Raw genomic sequence first — 21,371 nt, 5'->3', positions numbered from 1 at the left:
TACCTTCTTTTACCTGGGCTCCAGTGTAGTCGGGGGACTGAGTGTTATCCGAATTTATCAGCTCTACACACCGACCTGAAGCCATCCTTCTAAGCTTCCTGCTCTGACCTACACGGGGCACATCTGAGGTATCTACCAGATATAGATTAAGAGGATCCCACTTGGAAATGACAACAAACAGCGCATCTACTGACTGAGGGAATGGGTAACATACAGTCCAATTACTGTGCAAACACATGAGTCTTAGAAAACAAATTGTCCTCTCAGCTGAATGCTGCAATGGTGGCTATGGTACCATACATTGCGAGTACAGTTGTCAGGCTATTTGAGGGGACCATTGTTTACAGTCACTTAAATGAACCCAGCTGCTTTGTCGTTGGACTTTGACTGCAGTCAGCTTTTGGAGGAGCATCTGGCACGCTCCTTTCCACATATGTCTGAGCTTGGGGTGGTCCAGTTTTTGGTCAATGAGCTGTCCTGTCTGCAGGTTGGTAAGTTCATTTGAATCCTGGTTCACTGCTTCTGGTGGTAATCCAAACATGTTCCTGACCAGTGAGTGAAGGAACTTTAGAGATGCGGTTAGCTGCTGAAAGTATGCCTGCATTTCCTCTCCCTTTAATATTTAGGTCTATGCAAGTGAGTGGGTTTGTATCTGCATCCCAAGGGGTCCTACTGGGTCTGCTGTAGATTATCTCAGCTGCAAACGGTTCAGTGGTCGAGTGTGGGGTAATCCTCATGTGATACAGGGCCACAGATAAGACCTTCAACCAGTTCAAGTCTGTTTCACATGTTAGCTCAGACAGTTTGGTTTTAAGAGTCCTGTTTTCCCCCTCCACTATGTCTGACACCTGGGAGTGGTAGGTGCAATGGAATTGCTGCTGGATACCTTGTGCTTCATACAGCTCTGTGTTAACTTCTCCTACAAAGTGGGAAGGCCTTCATTCCTGATGAAGGGCTCCAGCCTAAAACGTCGATTTTCCTGCCCCTCCGATGCTGTCTGACTTGTTGTGCTTTTCCAGCACCACTCTAATCTAGTCTCTGATCTCCAGCATCTGCAGTCCTCACTTTTGCCTACTTGATTTTAACCTTACTGTGAATCCACTTGCAAGGATGTCGACCTTAAAGGAGTTCTCCTCTCTCTACAAGAATCTCAGTGAGTCTCTGTCTCTCACTGCAACCCCCCAGGTCATCTCCTCTGTCATGAAGCTCTTCAACCATGTCCTGAAACAGACTCACTACTACAGCCACATCTGCTTCCTCAGTGCCTGCCTCCACAACCAACTGATCCCAAATGGACTCCGGACTACATTCAAACCAGCACAGTTTGGAAAGGCCATCATTCCTGATGAAGGGTTCCAGCCCGAAAGGTCGATTTTCCTGCCCCTCGGATGCCACCTGACCTGCTGTGTTTTTCCAACACCACTCTAATCTAGACTCTGATCTCTAGCATCTGCAGTCCTCATTTTTGCCTATCAGATATACAAACTTGACCGACTGGAGTGATCCATAGGCCTCTTGATGCAGAGTGCAAGCTCCCAAGTGTCTTCCATATCTGCTTTTCTGAATCAGGGGCATCCCCCTGTAAATGCTGCACTGTGACAACGTCTGGAATGCCTTTTGTTCTTGAGGCAAGTTTTTGGTTGGGTGCCTGCCCATTACGCGTGGAGACGTTTGAATTGTGAGCCCTTGCCGCATCCTTGGCATCTCGGTCAGCTCTGGCATTGCTATGGCTGACCTCTGTATTGTCCGTGACATGGCAACACAGTTGATTGTGGCCAATTGCTTGGGGAGGAGTAAGGCCTTAAGGAGATTTTGGATATACAATGTGTTATGAGCAGGGGTGCCTGAAGAGGTCAGAAATCCTCGCTGAGACCAAAGGTGGCCAAAGTCGCGGGCCACGCTAAAGGCATACCATGAATCTGTGTTTGGATTAACCGTTTTCCCTGTGGCCAGGATACAGGGTAGTGGCAAGGCAAAATGTTTTACTTTCTGGATGGAAACCGGGTAGGTCAAGGGAGGAGGCTTCTAATGTGTCCGTGAGGTTTACGATTTCATATCCTGAAAGAGACACTCCTCAGGGTGATGTTAATGAGCTACCATCTACAAAGAGGGTTGAATCCGGTGTGGGCAATGGAGCATCTGAGAGATCTGGTTGGGGGATGTCAAGAAGTGGTTGTGCAAAAGGCAGTCATGGGAAGGTTGGGGACGCTTCTCTGGAGGGGCATGAAGGAAAGTCACCGGGTTAACAGTCAAGCAGTAGGAAAAGGTCAGAAGGGGTGTTAAGGGCTATTTCGTAACAGCTATGTCGAGCCTGTGTAAGGTGTTGGGTCTGGTGGGAAGTCAGGAGGGCTACGATTGCGTGTGATGAATAAATGGTCAAGAGTATATTTGACGCAGCTGTCACAAGAGAGTAGATAGCCAGCAGAATTTGTGGGCAAGGCAGGAGGCACATGGTGACCGGGTCAAGGCAAGTTGAGTAAGAGGCCACTGCGATCTCTGTGGGTCTAGGTTAAAACAGCGATTGCGCAGTTATAGTCATAGTCATAGTCATAATCATAAAGATGTACAGCACAGAAACGGACCCTTCGGTCCAACTTGTCCATGCCAACCAGATATTCCAACCCAATCTAGTCCCACCTGCCAGCAGCCAGCCCATATCCCTCCAAACCCTTCCTATTCATATAACCATTCAGATGCCTTTTAAATGTTGCAATTGTACTAGCCTCCATCACTTCCTCTGGCAGCTCATTCCATACATGTACCACCCTCTGCGTGAAAAAGTTGCCCCTTAGGTATCTTTTATAGCTTTCCCCTCTTACCCGAAAGCTATGTCCTTGAGTTCTGGACTCCACCACCCTCAGGATAAGACTTTCTCTATTTATCCTATCCAAGCCCCTCATGATTTAAAAACCTTTACAAGGTCACCCCTCAACCTCCGACACTCCAGGGAAAACAGCCCTAGCCTATTCGGCCTCTCCCTTTAGCTCAAATCCTCTAATTCTGGCAACATCCTTGGAAATCTTTTCTAACCATTTCAAGTTTGACAACATCCTTCCAATTGGAAAGAGACCAGAATTGCACACAATGTGCCTGCAACATGACTTTCCAACTCCTGTACTCAATACTCTTAACTAATAAAGGAAAGCATACTAAAAGCCTTCTTCACTATCCTATCTACCTGTGATTCCACTTTCAAGGAGCTATGAACTTGCATTCCAAGGTCTCTTTGTACAGCAGCACTCCCTAGGCCCTTACCATTAAATGTATAAGTCCTGATAAGATTTGATTTTCCAAAATGCAGCTCCTCACATTTACCTAAATTAAACTCCATCTGCCACTTCTCAGCCCATTAGCCCATCTGATCAAGATCCCATTGTAATCTGAGGTAACTTTCTTTGTCCACTACACCTCCAATTTTGGTGTCATCAGCAAATGTACTACCTATACCTCTTATGCTCATATCCAAATCATTATATAAATGATGAAAAGTAGTAGACCAAGCACCGATTCATGTGGCACTCCAGTCTGAAAAACAACCCTCCACCACCACCCACTGTCTTCTACTTTTGAGCCAGTGCTGTATCCAAATGACTAATTCTTCCTGTATCCCATGAGACCTAACCTGGCTAATCAGTCTCCCATGAGGAATCTTGTCGAGTGCCTTACTCAAGTCCATTTGATCACATCTACCACTCTGTCCTCATCGATCGTCTTTGTTACTACTTCAAAAAACTCAGTCATGTTTGTGAGACATGATATCCCATGCACAAAGCCATGTTGCCTATCCCTAAACAGTCCTTGCCTTTCCAAATACATGTACATCCTGTCCCTCAGGATTCCCTCCAATAACTTGCCCATCACCGATGTCAGGTTCACTGGTCTATAGTTCACTGGCTTGTCCTTACCACCTTTCTTATACAGTGGCACCATGTTAGCCATCCTCCAGTCTTCTGGCAGCTCACCTGTGACTAGTGATGATAAAAATATCTCAGTTAGAGGCCCAGCAATCACTTCCCTAGCTTTCCACAGAATTCTAGGGTACACCTGATCAGGTTCTGGGGATTTATCGACTTTTATGCATTTCAAGACATCCAGCACTTCCTCTTCTGTATTATAGACATTTTTCAAGATGTCACCATTTAATTCCCTGCATTCTATATCTTCCATGCCCTTTTCCACAATAAATACTGATGCAAAATACTTGTTTAGTATCTCCCCCACCTCCTGCGGCTGCACACCCAGCTGATCTTTGAGGGGCCCTATTCTCTCCCTAGTTACCATTTGACCTTAATGTCTTTGTAAAAAACCTTTGGATTCTCCTTACCTCTATTTACCAAAGCTATCTCATGTCCCCTTTTTGCCCTCCTGATTTCTTTCATAAGTGTACTCCCTACTACCTTTATACTCTTCTGTCTAACCTGACATTTGCTGCCTTCTTTTTCTTAACCAAACCCTCAATTTCTTTAGTCATCCAACATTCCCTATACCTACCAGCCTTTCCTTTTCACCCTAACAGGAATATGCCATCTCTGGTCTCCTCATTATCTCATTTCTGAAGGCTTCCCATTTTCCAGCCGTCCCTTTACCTGCAAACATCTGCTCCCAGTCAGCTTTTGAATGTTCTTGCCTAATACCTTCAAAATTGGCCTTTCTCCAATTTAGAACTTCAACTTTTAGATCTGGTCTATCTTTTTCCATTACTGATTTTTAAAACTAATAGAATTATGGTCACTGGCCCCAAAGTGCTCCCCCACTGACACCTCAGTCACCTGCCCTGCTTTATTTCCCATAAGTAGATCAAGTTTTGCACCTTCTCTAGTAGGTACATCCACATACTGAATCAGAAAATTTTCTTGTACACACTTAACAAATTCCTCTCTATCTAAACCCTTCACACTATGGCAGTCCCAGTCTGTGTTTGGAAACTTAAAATCCCCTACCATAGCCATCCTATTGTTCTGACTGATAACTGAGATCTCCTTCCAAATTTGTTTCTCAATTTCCATCTGAATATTAGGGGGTCTATAGTATAATCTCAATAAGGTGATCATTCCTTTCTCATTTCTCAGCTCCACCCAAATAACTTCACTGGATGTATTTCCAGGAATATCCCCTCTCAGTACAGCTGTAATGCTATCCCTAATCAAAAACACCACTCCCCCTCCTCTCTTGCCGCCCTTCCTTTCTGTACTTCCTGTAGCATTTGTATCCTGGAACATTAAGCTGCCAATCCTGTCCATCCATGAGCCATGTTTCTGTACTTGCTACATTTTCCCAGTTCCATATTCCTAACCATGCCCCGAGTTCATCTGCCTTCCCTGTTAGGCCTCTTGCATTGAAATAAATACTGTTAAATTTATCAATCCTACCTTGTTCACTGCTTTGTCCCTGCCCGTCCTGACTGTTTGACTTGCCTTTGTTCTCAACTGTACCAGTCTCAGATTGATCTCTTTCTTCACTATCTCCCTGAGTCCCAACTCCCTACCATCCCTATCTCCCCACCATACTAGTTTAAATCCTCCTGAGCAGCTCTAGTAAATCTCCCTGCCAGTATATTAGTCCCCTTCCAATTCAGGTGCAATCTATCCTTCTTATACAGGTCACTTCTAACCCAAAAGACTTCCAATGATCCAAAAATGTGAATCATTCTCCCATACACCAGCTCCTCAGACTTGCATTCATCTGCTCTATCCTCCTATTCCTGCTCGTAGCACCGGGAGTAATCCAGATATTATTACTGTCGAGGTTCTCTTTTTAAACTCCTGCCTAACTCTCTATAATCGCCCATCAGAATCTCAACCTTTTCCCTTCCTATGTTGTTGGTTCCAATGTGTACAATGACCTCCTGCAGGTCCCTCTCCCCCTTGAAAACATTCTGCACCCTCTCTGAGACATCCTTGATCCTGGCATCAGGGAAGCAACGCACCATTCTGATTTTTCGCTGCTGGCCACAGAAACGTCTGTCTGTACCTTGAACTAGAGAGTCCCCTAACACACTTGATTTATTGGAACCCGACGTACCCCTCACTGCATTAGAGTCTGTCTCGATACCAGAAACCTGGCAGTTTGTGTTATGTTCCCCTGAGAATCCATCACCCCCTATATTTTCCAAAACCACATACTAGTTTGAAATGGGCATAGCCACAGAAGACTCCTGCACTCTCTGCCTATCTCTCTTCCCTAGAGTTAACCCATCTATGTGACTATATCTGCGACTTTTCTCCCTTCCTATAACTACCATTATCACATCCTCTTGCTCTTGTAAATTCCTCATGGACTCTAACTGTCTCTCCAACCAATGCATTTGATCCGATAGGATTCACAACCAACGGCATTTATTGCAAATGTAATCCTCAGTAACCTGTAAATTCTCCCTAAACTCCCACATCTGACAAGAAGAGCATATCACTCTACTGAAGCCCATTTTTGCTTCTTTCAATCTATAGACCTAGAAAATAGCACTGTTGTATTCCTCTACAAAACACTGCTCCAGGTTAAATTAATACCGAGGGCTTATATTTTAAGTTTTATCAAGAGACATATCTCATTAAAACATATATTCAAGAAAGAACCAACTCTACTCACTACTGCAGGCTTATTGTAAGGCTACGCTTAAAACATCCACTTATCTGTTTTTGTGCTGTGACCTCTCCCAAACAGGTTCCTCTCCCAAGACTAGTTGTGAATTTCACTGTTTAAGTTTTCCGATGTCCAGCGATACATGAATTCAAGCAGCAAAGTTTGGGAATGTGCGTTTTTTTCTCTGTCTCTCTGTCTGTCTCTCTCGCGCACGCGCGCACACACACACACACATATATTGGGGAGACACTGCTGATAGTAGTTAACCAAGCTTGGAAAGGCATGCATCTGCTTAACAGTCATAGGTGGAGGGGTTGCCAGGATGGGCGGATGCGGTCCGGGGTGAACTGCCATTCTGAAGCACTGAGCAATGTCCCCAGGAATGTAACTTCTTGCTGGGTGCACTGAACCTTGTTGAATGGTGTCACGTATCTCCAAGAGTGGAGGGCATTTCAGAGACAGTAAGTATCTGCAACGTTAGCAGATTCCAAGGGGCTAGCTAGGAGTAAGTCATCCACATACTGGATGACCGTGGAGCCGTCTAAGAGCTGAAGCTCAGAGAGCTGCTCGTGCAATACCTGGGTGAATAGAGTGGGCAAATGGACAAGATGAAAGCAAACAAATATTGAGACTCCGGTGCCAGGGGGACAGCAAAGAAATTATGCTGCAGGTCAACAATGGTGAAAATACAGGTGCTGGCAGAGATGTTCTTGAGAATGGTCACAAGGCTCAGCACGACCAGGTGTAGTGGCTGTACTGTTCTGTTGGTCTGTCAGAGATCCTATACTAACCTCCAATCTGGGCGTCCTGGCTTCGGGACCGGTAAAATGGCAGTGTTACAGAGCAATTGGCAGGGGACGAGAACTCCTTGTTGGAGGAATGAGTCTATCAAAGCTGATATCCCTTCTATGGCTTCTGCTCTTGGGGGTTTTGAGTATCGAAGGCAGTTCTGCTCCTGATGTAATTTGGATCTTGATAGGATCCACAGAGGTGTAACCGACTTCATGCTTAGAGGCCAACCATAGGTCAGGAGAGGGTTCTTCTGAGGGGTCGTGTCGGGTTTGGTTGTAGAAAAGTAAACCCGCCACAGTGTAAGGACGAGAGAAATAAGTTAACTTCCCATTGGACAACATTTTAGATCTGGTCAATGATACTGGAGTCTGACTGTTGTTATAACTGGTGTGCTAAAACCCCCAGGACTTCTCTTACAGATAAGGTAATGTACGGACTTGTTGAGGAGGGGGTGGACTGTATCATTTCATGCTTCACTGTTGCCGAGTTGGGGTCGTTATGACTTTGCCAGTAATAAGTGAGCACTGTTCTCATTTGTTGACAGGTGTTATCCGGCCAATCCGTATTGTTGGTTCTAATAGCAGCAGCTACTCCCTCTGGGATACATTGTATTAGTAGGGCATTAAACTGGGGTGAGGGATTTCCTGCATCATAAGTGGTGTCCCCTGCATAGGTGGAGTATGTGGAGCAAAACCAATCCCAAAAGTCTGAACTGGCCTCCTCCTGCTTTGGGCAGCACTATAATACCGAATTATATCTACCAGTTGTTGCAGGGTTCTCTGGCGAGCCCCCCCTAATGGTCCCCTGGCTGGGGAAAGGCTCTGGAAAAGGCCATTGTCACCCTGCTAACTAGATTTTCCAAATAGAACCCTCACTTGGGGTCAAAGCCATGCAGCACAGACTGAAGAGGTCCTGAGGTGTGGCTTGATATATTTGAATTGTGCCTGTAACATAATCTATGAAAGCCTCTGGATTCATCTTTAGGTTGGGCATGATCAAGCACATCTCATGGGATTTCCAGGCTGTGTATAGTGGCCTCTCCCACTGCACCAGGGTTTGGCTTAGGGACTGTCCGAGTAGGGAACTGCCTCTTCGCATTTATGGCAGTGTTGCCTGTTTGTTTTGGTTAGGCGGGCTGGAGTTACCTGTTCCATTTGCGACCTTTCGGGTCCAGTCATTGCTCTCGGGGTCATATTAGTGGGGCCCGTCACACTCGCTACTGCTGTCTGTGTCTGGGTTTAAGGACGATGTGTCCTGTTCTGTGTGTGTCTTTGTCTTTTTTAATGTTGGATTGCATCCTGAAAGCGACTGGGTCAGCAAAACTTTCAGGAGCCTGGTTCTGGTCAGGACGTGGAGGGTCGGAACTTCCCTGTGACCGAGGGATAGAGCACAGGGAAACAGGTAGCAGTGGAGGTGGTGGTCGCAGGCTGGTGGATTGAGATTGGGGTGTCATGGCGCTAGCAGGGGTCGTAGGGTGTAGCAGCTGATATGTGGGGGGAGGGGCGCTAGCCAGGATTTGCCAATCCTCCTCTTGCTCATTAGTGTAATCAATTTGGAACAACATTGGCAGACTAGACATGTCTGGAGGTACCTTTTGTTTGAACTCGGCCAGTAGCTGTGTTTGGAATTTTAACCCTGGTTCGTCAGTCTGTCTTTTAGCTTTCCTTGGTTTCTCTCATTTAGATCATAGATCTCACATTGAGTCTTCAACACTGCCCAAGGTTTAGGGTTACCCTCGTTATCACATAATCTAATCCCTGTCTGGGGCGTGTTGTTCTCCTAGCTGCTCTGTTTAGATTTGTCTTTTAATTCCTCTGGCACTTTTCACCACGTTGTTGTTATTAAAGTTTTCCGCTGAGTGCCCACATTGCACTTCCAGATTGCCTCTTCGGCCTTTAAACATTTCTCAGTGTCCCATGTCCTTCCTTGTGACCAGATTTCATTGCCCAATTTCTTTTTTAAACATCCTGAGAGATGCCTGAAATGTTCCACGTTCTGGGGTGTCATTTCAGCATAATCAATACAAAGGGATTCCAGCCCCTGACTTATCTGACGCTTGTCTATGTTATTAATTTTTTTTCTTTCTCTAACTGACTTTTATGGAATTGTACTGGCAGCCTCAGCACCCACTTCAGCGTCCTGACCTTTGCGTGGAGGATCTCTCCTCAACAAGGCGTTGACTGACTGTTAAATTTATAGAGAGAGAGAGATCAAGGTGAAGTTTACCTTGTCGGCTCATCCATTTCACGCAACCGACACTTAGACGATCACTTATTCAGTCCACGTGGAAGCTCCATGTATGTTGGAATCCCACCGCTGCCGCCATATGTTAGGCTCTTTTCAGGAGGTTTCATACACAAGATGTAATTTGTGCACACCAAATTCTGCAAACAGTTAAAGTTTAATAAAACTTGTGTGAGCCAGGTGACCCCTGTGATACTCTTCGCAGGTATGCGAAGTTGAGTCAGAAGAGAGACGACGTACAAAGAAAATATATTCCCCTTTATACAGGTCAGTTGGCAATGCTTACAGATGCTCTGCCCACTCCTCCCCTACCCCAAAACCACATGTTACCCCAGGTACAATAGTAGGATGAGAGCATCCTCGGAGATCGCAAATGCTATTGCCCTAATCCTGGGGAATCGTTATGCAGATGACTTCCTGACTCGGTAGGATTCTCCAAGACAATGTAGGTGTGATGTGTCCTAGCTTTGGGGTAGCCCTGCTAATGAGTTCTGGCTTTGCTCCTTCCTCCAACAATGTAGGTGTGATAGGTCTCCGCATCGGGAATGATCATGCAAGTAAACCTCATTGGCTGGGGATGCTGTGGAAGAGATTAAATGAGAGTTTAATTCGATAATAGTAGAAGTAGTAGCAAATGACTGTCAAATTGGAGTGGGAGTCATTTGCTTTCCTGCCTGACTGTCGTCCCACCCACTTCCAGAACATTCAGTCAGAGCAATTTAACCTTTTAATATTACTTTAATGTCCAGAGAGAAATTCCCATTTAATCTTTTAACATTACATGGTTTGTGACCAGCAGTGTGTCATGAGGTTTGGTACTGCATCTATGCTTTTTGTCATTTATATAAATGATTTCTCTGTGAATATAGAAGATATGGTTAGTACATTTGCAGGTGACACCAACATCGGAAGTGTAGTGGACAGTGAAGAAGGTTACCTCAGATTACAATGGCCCATCTGATCGAGATCCCAATGGGCTGAGGAATGGCAGATGGAGTTTAATTTAGATAAATGCGAGGTGCTGCATTTTGGAAAAGCAAATCAGAGCAGGACTTATACACTTAATGGTAAGGTCCTGGGGAGTGTTGCTGAACAAAGTGGAGTGCAGCTTCATATTTCCTTGAAAGTCGAGTCACAGGTGGATACGATAGTGAAGAAAGCTTTTGGTATGCTTTTCTTTATTGGTCAGTGCATTGAATATCAGAGTTGGGAGATCATGTTATGGCCATACATGACAGACCACAATTCTGGCCTCCCTGCTATAGGTAGGATATTGTAAAAGATTAGATGATTAGATTTAGATTACTTACAGTGTGGAAACAGGCCCTTCGGCCCAACAAGTCCACACCGCCCCGCCGAAGCGCAACCCACCCATACCCCTAACCTAACACTATGGGCAATTTAGCATAGCTAATTCACCTGACCTGCACATCTTTGGACTGTGGGAGGAAACCGGAGCACCCGGAGGAAACCCACGCAGACACGGGGAGAACGTGCAAACTCCACACAGTCAGTCGCCTGAGGCGGGAATTGACCCGAGTCTCTGGCGCTGTGAGGCAGCAGTGCTAACCACTGTGCCACCGTGCCGCCCTAAAACTTGTGAGGATTCAGAAAAGACTTCTAAGGATTAGAGCTATAGGGAGAGGCTGAATACACTGGGGGTGTTTTCCCTGTACCGTCCAAGGCTGAGCGGTGACCTTATAGAGATTCATAAAATCATGAGGAACATGGATAGGGTAAATAGACGAGGTCTTTTTCCTGGGATGGAGGAGTCCAAAGCCAGAGGGCATAGCTTTAAGATGAGAGAGGCAAGATTCAAAAGGGACCGAAGGGACATTGTTTTCATGCAGAGGGTGGTGCATGTATGGAATGAGTTGCCAGAGGAATTGATGGAGGCTGGTACAATGACAACATTTAAATGGCATCTGGATGGGTACATGCATAGGCAGGGTTCAGAGGGATATTGACCAAGTGCTGGCAAATGGGACAAGATTAATTTAGGATATCTGGTTGGCCTGGACGAGTTGGACCGAAGGATGTGTTTCCGTGCTGTACATCTCTATGACTGAGGTAAAGAGGGATCTTGATGTTCCGGTGTATGAAGCACAATAAGAAAGTATGCATGTATAGGAAATAATGAGGAAGGCAAATGGAATGTTATTGTTTATTGAATATACTTATAAAGATGTGATGCTACAATTAGATCAAGCATTAATTGAGGCCACAACTGGAACACTGTGAAGTGATTTGGTTTCTTATTTAAGAATGGATGTATACAGATAAGAAGCAGTTCAGAGAAGCTTCACTCTACTGATATTTGGGATGGGAAAGTTATCTTAGAAGGAAACATTGGACAGGTTAGACCAATACCTGTTGGAGTTTAGAAGAATGAGGTGATGTTGTTGAACCAAATAAAACCCTGAGGGATCTTGACATGGTGAATGCTGAAAGGATGTTTCCCCATGTGCTGGTTTGAAAATAAGGGGGTCTTTCATTGAGGATGGCGATAGAACGAACTTTTCAGTGAAAGATTGTAAAGGATATGCAGAAATGTGGATTTAGGGTCATAGGGATGTACAATATGGAAACTGACCTTTTTGGTCCAACTTGCCCAGGCTGACCAGATATTCTAAATTAATCTAGTTTCATTTGCCAGTATTTCGCCCATATCCCTGTAAACCCTTCCCACTGATATACCCATCCAGATGCCTTTCAAATGTTGTTATTGTACCAGCCTCCACTACTTCTTCTGGAAGCTCATTCCATGCGTTGCACCACCCTCTGCATAAAATTGCCACTTAGGCCCCTTTTAAAAAACTCTCCTCTCTCCCTGTAGTTTTGAACTCCCTTACCCTAGGGAAAGGACCTCGGCTAATTCAGTCGATCCATGTCCATCGTGATTTCATTTAACTTGTATAAGGTCATCCCTCGGCCTCGGATGCTCCAGGGAAAATAGCTCCAGTATATTCAACCTGTAGGTCAAACCCTCCAACCCTGGCAACATCCTTTGTAAATCTTTTGTGAACCCTTAAGTTTCACAACATCATTCCTATAGCAGGGAGACCAGAATTGCACACAGTATTGCAAAAGTGACCAAACCAATGTCATGTAAAGCCGCAACATGACCTCCCAACTCCCCTAATCAATGCACTGACTAATAAAGCCAAGAATACCAAATGCCTTCTTTATTACCCTGTGTACCTATGAACTATGAACCTGTATTCCAAGGTCTTTTTGTTCAGAAACACTCTCCAGGATCTTACTATTAAGTATATAAGACCTTCCCTGATTTGCCCTACCAAACTACAGCACTGCAGGCTGTAGGGTCTCCAAACAATAAATGAGATGCTGTTCTTCAAACTTGCGTTGATCTTTGCTGGAGCAATGCAGCAAGCCTGAGAGACAGATGTTGGCCAGGTAGCACAGTGGTGTGTTGAAGTAGCAGGCAACTGGAAGTTAGGAGTCAATTTTTTGCAGACACAATGTAGAAGAGAAAAAAAATCAGAATATAATGTCATTTTGTATTCTTTATTATATATTTGTTTATTTTAAATGATTTTAAAAAGTAGATCTGTCATCATTTTAATATAGTCTGAAGAAACATCTAAGACCTAATGAAATGGGGGAGCATGGTTTGTATACATTAATTAAGAATTCATTGTGTGGGAATTGGTTAAGGAATGGGTAGCTTAAAATCAATTTGAGTTTTATGTTGTGTGGTTAACTAAAATAAAGTTCTCAGTAAAACTATGGACTTGGACTCACTTCAAAAACAGTTACTTTGTCGTGTTTTAACCATCATATTCTTTATAAGAGGTTAGTATATCCCTACCACTGATGCTAGTCTTGACTGTTCTGTAATATTCTGTTTTCTTCCCCCTCCTTTTTTAATAGTGGTGTTACATTTGCCACCCTCAAGTCTGCTGTGTCTGTTTCAAAATCTACAGAATTTTGGAAGCTGACAGTTTTCACTGTTCTATGTTCACCTCCTTTAGTTTTCTGGGATATCTATTATCAGGCCCCAAAGATTTATCAGCTTTCCTGCCTGTATGCTTTCAACATTTAAAAAAAAAATCCTCTTCACAGCACACATGGTTGCCCTGTCTCTCTTTCCCTTACAAAGTCTGAAGGAAGTGTTGTTACCTCCAATATCTATGCTTATCTTAGCTGGAACTCCAAGTTCCTTTCATTCCAGTCAGATTTCCACCCCAGGTACAGCAAGCAGCAGACTCACAAATGACATTGTGTGTCAGTGCCTATGAGGAGAAAGTGAGGACTGCAGATGCTGGAGATCAGAGCAGAAAATGTGTTGCTGGAAAAGCGCAGCAGGTCAGGCAGCATCCAAGGAACAGGAGAATCGACGTTTCGGGCATAAGCCCTTCTTCAGGAATGAGGAAAGTGTGTCCAGTAGGCTAAGATAATAGGTAGGGAGGAGGGACTTGGGGGAGGGGCGTTGGAAATACGATAGGTGGAAGGAGGTCAAGGTGGGGGTGATAGGCCGGAGTGGGGTGGGGGCGGACAGGTCAGGAAGAAGATTGCAGGTTAGGAAGGCGGTGCTGAGTTCGAGGGATTTGACTGAGACAAGGTGGGGGGAGGGGAAATGAGGAAACTGGAGAAATCTGAGTTCATCCCTTGTGGTTGGAGGGTTCCTAGGCGGAAGATGAGGCGCTCTTCCTCCAACCGTCGTGTTGCTATGGTCTGGTGATGGAGGAGTCCAAGGACCTGCATGTCCTTGGTGGAGTGGGAGGGGGAGTTGAAGTGTTGAGCCACGGGGTGGTTGGGTTGGTTGGTCTGGGTGTCCCAGAGGTGTTCACTGAAACGTTCCGCAAGTAGGCGGCCTGTCTCCCCAATGTAGAGGAGACCACATCGGGTGCAGCGGATGCAATAGATGATGTGTGTAGAGGTGCAGGTGAATTTGTGGCGGATATGGAAGTATCCCTTGTGGCCTTGGAGGGAAGTAAGGGGGGAGGTGTGGGCGCAAGTTTTGCATTTCTTGCGGTTGCAGGGAAAGGTGCTGGGAGTGGAGGTTGGGTTGGTGGGGGGTGTGGACCTGACGAAGGAGTCACGGAGGGAGTGGTCTTTTTGGAACACTGATAGGGGAGGGGAGGGAAATATATCCCTGGTGGTGGGGTCCGTTTGGAGGTAGCGGAAATGACGGCGGATGATACGCTGTACATGGAGGTTGTTGGGGTGGTAGGTGAGGACCAGTGGGTTTCTGTCCTGGTGGCGGTTGGAGGGGCGGGGCTCAAGGGCGGAGGAGCGGGAAGTGGAAGAGATGCGGTGGAGGGCATCGTCGACCACGTCTGGGGGGAAATTGCGGTCCTTGAAGAAGGAGGCCATCTGGGTTGTACGGTTTTGGAACTGGTCCTCCTAGGAGCAGATGCGGCGGAGACTAAGGAATTGGGAATATGGGATGGCGTTTTTACAGGGGGCAGGGTGGGAGGAGATGTAGTCTAGGTAGCTGTGGGAGTCGGTCGGTTTATAGTAAATGTCCATGTTGATTCGGTAGCCAGAGATGGAAATGGAAAAGTCTAGGAAGGGGAGGGAGGAGTCTGAGACAGTCCAGGTGAACTTGAGGTGTCAGTGCCTATGGTAAATTACCACTTCTCTTGAATATTTGCATCCTTTGACATGGTTAACCATAATGCTGATCTCCAATGCTTCTTCTGTCAATACAACTGGGTGAGACTGAATTGATTTTCTTTTTTTCTAATCTTATCATAACCAGTGAATGTACTTGCAGCCTCTTCAACTCTAGTTATTCCTGAGACTGTCCTGCTTCTCGTCAACCTTAGTGATTTCATCTGAAAGCACAATGTTTGGTTCACATTTCCACAAATAATACTCAGCATTGTCTTACCAATGTTTCCCTTAATCCCTTATTGTCTTTAAATTGCCAAATCCTTTGTCAAACATCCTACTGGATAATAAGAAATTTCCTTCAGTTATACATTTGGGAAATTGAAGCAATTTTCTTCAGTGTCCATCAAAATCTGTTACCAGTCACCAACTCCATTCCTCTCCCTGTCAACTGTCTGGAACTGAACCAGACTATTCACAACTCTGGTGTCATATTTCACCATGTGATAAGCTTCTGATTTGATATCCATGCCATCAAAGTTTTACTTCCATCATTGCAACTATAATCCTGCCTCTCTTTATCAGTTGCTGAAACCCTTGTCTCTGCTTTTGTCTCTGTTAGATGTAACTTTTAAAATGCTGTTCTATCTGACTCATTACAGTTAATTCTTCAAAAACAAGCTCAACTGTGGCTAGAATCCAATTCATGCAAAATCGTTTTCACTTATCATCTTTGTGCTCCTAGTTCAGCAATGACTGATGTGAACATTTTCACCCTTACAAATCCACCATGATGTCACCTCCTCCCCCACCCCAGTCATGTCTTTAATCTCTGCCCAAAGAAGTCACAGATCTCTTCACTCTTGTATTTGTAGGCTCCTGTACATTCCTGTACCTGACAGATCCAGTTCAAGCTCCATTTCTGAAATTCCCTGTATAAACTTCTGTGACTCCTGTGAGGACATAAGAAAACAGTACATTTGAGCCAATGTCGTATAACAGTTAAAGATATCAGAAAACAGTTTATCTGATTGAGTTAATATTGTATAACAATTAAGTTTGTTTCTGCTGCTGATAGGTTTATGTGACGAACAGAGTGTTAAACAACTTATCTAAGCATATACAAAATGAAATGTAATTCGATAAACCTATCAGTGTCTTAATGTTTAAAATGTAAGCTGAACTTAGAATCGACGCAATTACATGCTAATTCTCAGCAACCAGAATGTAACTATCACTGCTTCTTAATAAAAATTCTCAAATTTTTATCTTTTGCTGAATGGTTATTCGAAGTAGAAAAAGACAGTATCCAACACTCCCTATCACTTTCTGCCACTCTAAAATGCTGCTTAAAATCTACATCTTTGACTAAGTTTTGGACAATGTCTCCTTCAATGGCTTGCTGTCAAATTCTATTTAATAATGGTCCTATTATGCATCTCTGTGGCCTTTATGAGAAGTTGCTGTACTTGTTTTAGGTTCAAGGAGACAAGGGTAAGATGAGTGGAATATGAAATGGGATAGGATAGAGGCAGCAGAGTTTTTGTGAAGCTGAAATTTACAAGGGCCACAGGAGAGTGTTAGAATAATTGAATAGTATGGAATTTGGAATATGCTTCCAAGTTATTGATGAGTGCTGAATGGCTTCAGAATTTTTTCATAATTTATTAGTTGGAGCAATCTATTGTGCATCAGTATCCGATGTCAAATAAACATTTTGACAACACAGACACTAAAGGAGTTAAAGGAGGTGCTGGGCCACAATAAAGAAGAAGCAAGTATTTGTATTTTTCTATGTATTAATTCATGGAATGAGCATTGTTGTCCAGATTGGCATTGTCTTTGTTGCCCATCATAAATTACCTCTATAGGTTACCTTTCACCTATTAATTACCTTTTAACTGCTGCACCTGTGTGGTCAAGTTAAGCCTATTTCATATTAAGGTAGGCATATGCATGATTTTGATTCAGCAATGGCAAAAAATTGCAATGTATTTTCAAGTCAAAAAAGGTGTGTAGCTTAGAGGGAAGCTTGATTTTGGTGGTGTCTCCCTGCGCTTTGAGAAGATAACAGTTGTGCATTTGCAGGTGTTGTGAGGAAAGCCTTAGCTTGTTAGATTAGATTAGATTACTTACAGTGTGGAAACAGGCCCTTCGGCCCAACAAGACCACACCGCCCCGCTGAAGCGTAACCCACCCATACCCCTACATCTACCCCTTACCTAACACTACGGGCAATTTAGCATGGCCAATTCACCTGGCTGGCACATCTTTGGACTGTGGGAGGAAACCGGAGCACCCGGAGGAAACCCACGCAGACACGGGGAGAACGTGCAAACTCCACACAGTCAGTCGCCTGAGGCGGGAATTGAACCCGGGTCTCAGGCGCTGTGAGGCAGCAGTGCTAACCACTGTGCCACCGTGCTTGGTGCGATGCAAGTAAATGAGAAAAACTGCAGCTATGATGTGCTGGTTGGAGAAGGAGTAACTGTTTGAAATGGTGAATGAAGTGTTCATCAAGTGGGTCACTGTGTCGTAAACCTTGTTGAACTTCTCCTTGGTGTTCGACACATTAAAGCAACTAAGAGTGTTCAGTTACTTAATGCAGAATGCAAAGCATCTCACCTGCTCTTGTCGCAGTGATATTTATGTGACTGCTTTAGGTTTCTATTCACTGAGCCTCAAGATATTAATGATGGGAAATTTAATAATGATAATGCTTTTAACTGTCAAGGATAAAACCTTTCTTGGAATCAGTCATTAGCTGATACTTGAGAGTCTTAACTGTCTTTTACCATTTAACAACAGTTGAAATTTGAATGATCTTGTTGCTGTTGGATTTGAATGATCTTGCTGTGAACAAGGGCTGCTTCACTTTCTGGGGAGTTGTGATGGAAACAAGCATTATATAAAATTGAGGAGAAAGTGAGGACAGCAGATGCTGGAGATCAGAGCTGAAAATGTGTTGCTGGAAAAGTGCAGCAAGTCAGGCAGCATCCAAGGAACAGGAGAATCGACGTTTCGGGCATAAGCCCTTCTTCAGGCCTTCTTGAGCAAGTATCATCACTTCTAACTTAATGATGTAGGCAACCTCATTGACATACCATCTGAAATGATATAATTACTGCAGTAACAATTTTGTGCCAGGTAGTACTTCAGCCAGTAGAGAATATTCCTTCAATTCCCGTTTGTTTCAATTTTACACCTTGTTAACATTCTCCATCAAATGTTGCTTTTGTATCAAGGGAAATCATTGTACTTTCACCAATGGAATTCACCTGTTTTGAAAATACGCTATTCAGATATGAAGCCAGGTTATCCCGACAAAGCCAAAGCCAAACTGAGCAGGTTTTTTTTGACTAAAAGTTGCTTGAGATACCGCTGTTGGATGGCAATTTCCCAAGAATTGGGTCTCTACTAATGGGGCAGGAATTAGATCGATTGGAGGTGTCCTGCTTTTTGTAGGTAGCACAGAATGTGCACGAAGAATCAGACTTATGAGGGAACAGCTCAGAGCGGGAGGCTACCAGTTGTGGATGAGTCTCAAGGTCTCACCACTAGTCTGGGAGTCAGACATGCCATTCATTTGCTTGGAACTGAGTTAAAAATCACACAATATCAGGTTATAGTACAAGTTTATTTGGAAGCTCAAGCTTTTGAAGCGCTGCTCCTTCATCAGGTGGTTGTGAAGCATAAGATTATAAGACACAGAATTTATAGCAAAAGTTTACAGTGTGATGTAACTGAATTATATATTGAAAAAGACCTGGCATTTTTGTTAATTCTCTCATCTTTTAAAATGAACATGTTGGTTTCAGTTCTTTCATATGTAAATCGCAGAACATATAAAAGTTACCTTCTCAAGTGAACTGTAACAATTGGTGTCATGTCGGCCCAGATAATGCATTGAAGGTGTGAGCTGCCCTGTGTGAGACTGTCTGTGCCACAATGGTCGGAGTGATTCTAACCTAAGAAATGGATTTGCAGAATCTTACGTGGATTCATGCAGTTTTTGAGCAAAGTAAAATGTAAGTAATTCTGCAATTCCCAACCCCCACTCATCAGGGCTTGTTATCAGGTGTTTTGCTCTTACACAAAACCCATTACAGGGTAACCTCGATTATCCAAAAGTGATGGACAGACACTATTTCATTTAGATAATCAATTAAATGCCTTTCCTTTGGCGCTCGGAGTTTGTAAAGTCTGCTCCTCGTTCAGGAGACTGCTGCAGTGCACAGTGCATGAGACCCTGCCCCCAACACCTCTCCCCGCCCCCAACACCGTCCCCTAGCCCCCAACATCATGCAACACCTCCCCTCCACCCCACCACCCTGTGCAACACCTCCCCCTACCCCCAACACCACCCCCCCCCACCCTGTGCAGCACCACCTCCCGTCCCCGAAACCTCCCCCAGCCCCAAACCCTGTCCAACACTGACCACCTCTCCGGGGCAGCCGAACTGGACACCAATAACAAGACTGCTGCACTTGCCTTTGTGGGGTAAGTCTCCAAATAACGCGCGCACACACACACATATGCAGCCACAGCCACACACACAACTTTTTACTATAACTTTTTGACAGTTTCCACCTTTGCCTTGTACAGGACAATGTTGGAGAGATTATGTGGGGAAGGAAGGTTTAGGTTCACCCCTGTGTAGAACTCCAGGGAAAGTGTGGGGAGAGAGGGAGGGCGGGCACTCAGTCATTTGGCGACGGTGCCTGCTTAATCACTGTAATCAAAAGACGCGATCACTGTTGGAAATACGTCCTTAATGTAATGTTTCCATCGGGACCTCGAGATCTCCTTTGTATAATCCGATTTTCGGATAATTAGTATTCGGATAATTGAGGTTCCTATGTAATAGTCTCTAATAGTCTCCATTAGTAGCTATTCATTTTCCTACGGGATTGTTATCCACTCCTTTGCCTGTCCAATTATTCTTCTGTTTCTTTAGGCTCTATCTTCAGCTCTCACTTATTCCATACCCCCTACTCCCACGCTATTTTCATGCAACATTTTCATGCATACTATCAGTCTGGGGAAGTTACAAGACTTGAAACATTATCATAGATGCTGCCAGACCCATTGAGATTTTCCAGCAAAGTTTTGGAGAAGATTTGTAGCTTGGGTGTTCGTTGTTGTGGTTCTGTTCGCCGAGCTGGGAATTTGTGTTGCAGATGTTTCGTCCCCTGTCTAGGTGACATCGTCAGTACTTGGGAGCCTCCTGTGAAGCGCTTCTGTGATGTTTCCTCCGGCATTTATAGTGATTTGTACCTGCCGCTTCCGGTTGTCAGTTCCAGCTGTCCACTGCAGTGGCCGGTATATTGGGTCCAGGTCGATGTGCTTATTGATTTGAATCTGTGGATGAGTGCCATGCCTCTAGGAATTCCCTGGCTGTTCTCTGTTTGGCTTGTCCTATAATTTTCCAGCAACTTAGAGTCATAGAGATGTACAGCATGAAAACAGACCCTTCAGTCCAACCTGTCCATGCCGACCAGATATCTTAACCCAATCTAACCCAACCCAGCACCCGGCCCATATCCCTCCAAACCCTTCCTATTCATATACCCATCCAAATGCATTTTAAATGTTGCAATTATACCAGCCTCCACCACTTCCTCTGACAGCTCATTCCATACACGTACCACCCTCTGCGTGAAAAAGTTGCCCCTTAGGTCTCTTTCATATCTTTCCCCTCTCACCCTAAACCTATGCCCTCTCGTTTTTGACTCCCCGACCTCAGGGAAAAGACTTTGTCTATTTATCCTATCCATGCCCCTCATAATTTTGTAAACCTCTATAAGGTTACCCCTCAGCCTCTGACGCTCCAGGGAAAACAACCCCAGCCTGTTCAGCCTCTCCCTGTAGCTCAAATCCTCCAACTCTGGCAACATCCTTGTAAATCTTTTCTGAACCACTTCAAGTTTCACAACATCTTTCCGATAGGAAGGAGACCAGAATTGCACACAATATTCCAACAGTGGCCTAACCAATGTCCTGTACAGCTGCAACATGACCTCCCAACTCCTGTACTCACTACTCTGACCAATAAAGGAAAGCATAGCAAACGCCTTCTTCACTATCCTATCTACCTGCGACTCCACTTTCAAGGAGCTATGAACCTGCACTCCAAGGTCTCTTTGTTCAGCAACACTCCCTAAGACCTTACCATT

General features: G+C 44.6%; 1 protein-coding gene across 4 annotated transcripts in view; it reads left to right on the top strand.

Annotated features, from left to right (window-relative positions):
• The window catches only part of slc25a21 (solute carrier family 25 member 21), a 565,742-nt gene that overhangs the window by 95,991 nt on the left and 448,380 nt on the right, over nucleotides 1-21,371 (top strand). The gene's annotated exons all lie outside the window — the stretch shown is intronic.

Source organism: Chiloscyllium punctatum, chromosome 4, assembly GCF_047496795.1.
Source record: "Chiloscyllium punctatum isolate Juve2018m chromosome 4, sChiPun1.3, whole genome shotgun sequence".
Classification (NCBI taxonomy): Eukaryota; Metazoa; Chordata; class Chondrichthyes; order Orectolobiformes; family Hemiscylliidae; genus Chiloscyllium; species Chiloscyllium punctatum.
The sequence above is the reverse complement of the archived record's forward strand: the minus strand, read 5'-3'. Positions and strand labels throughout refer to the sequence as shown.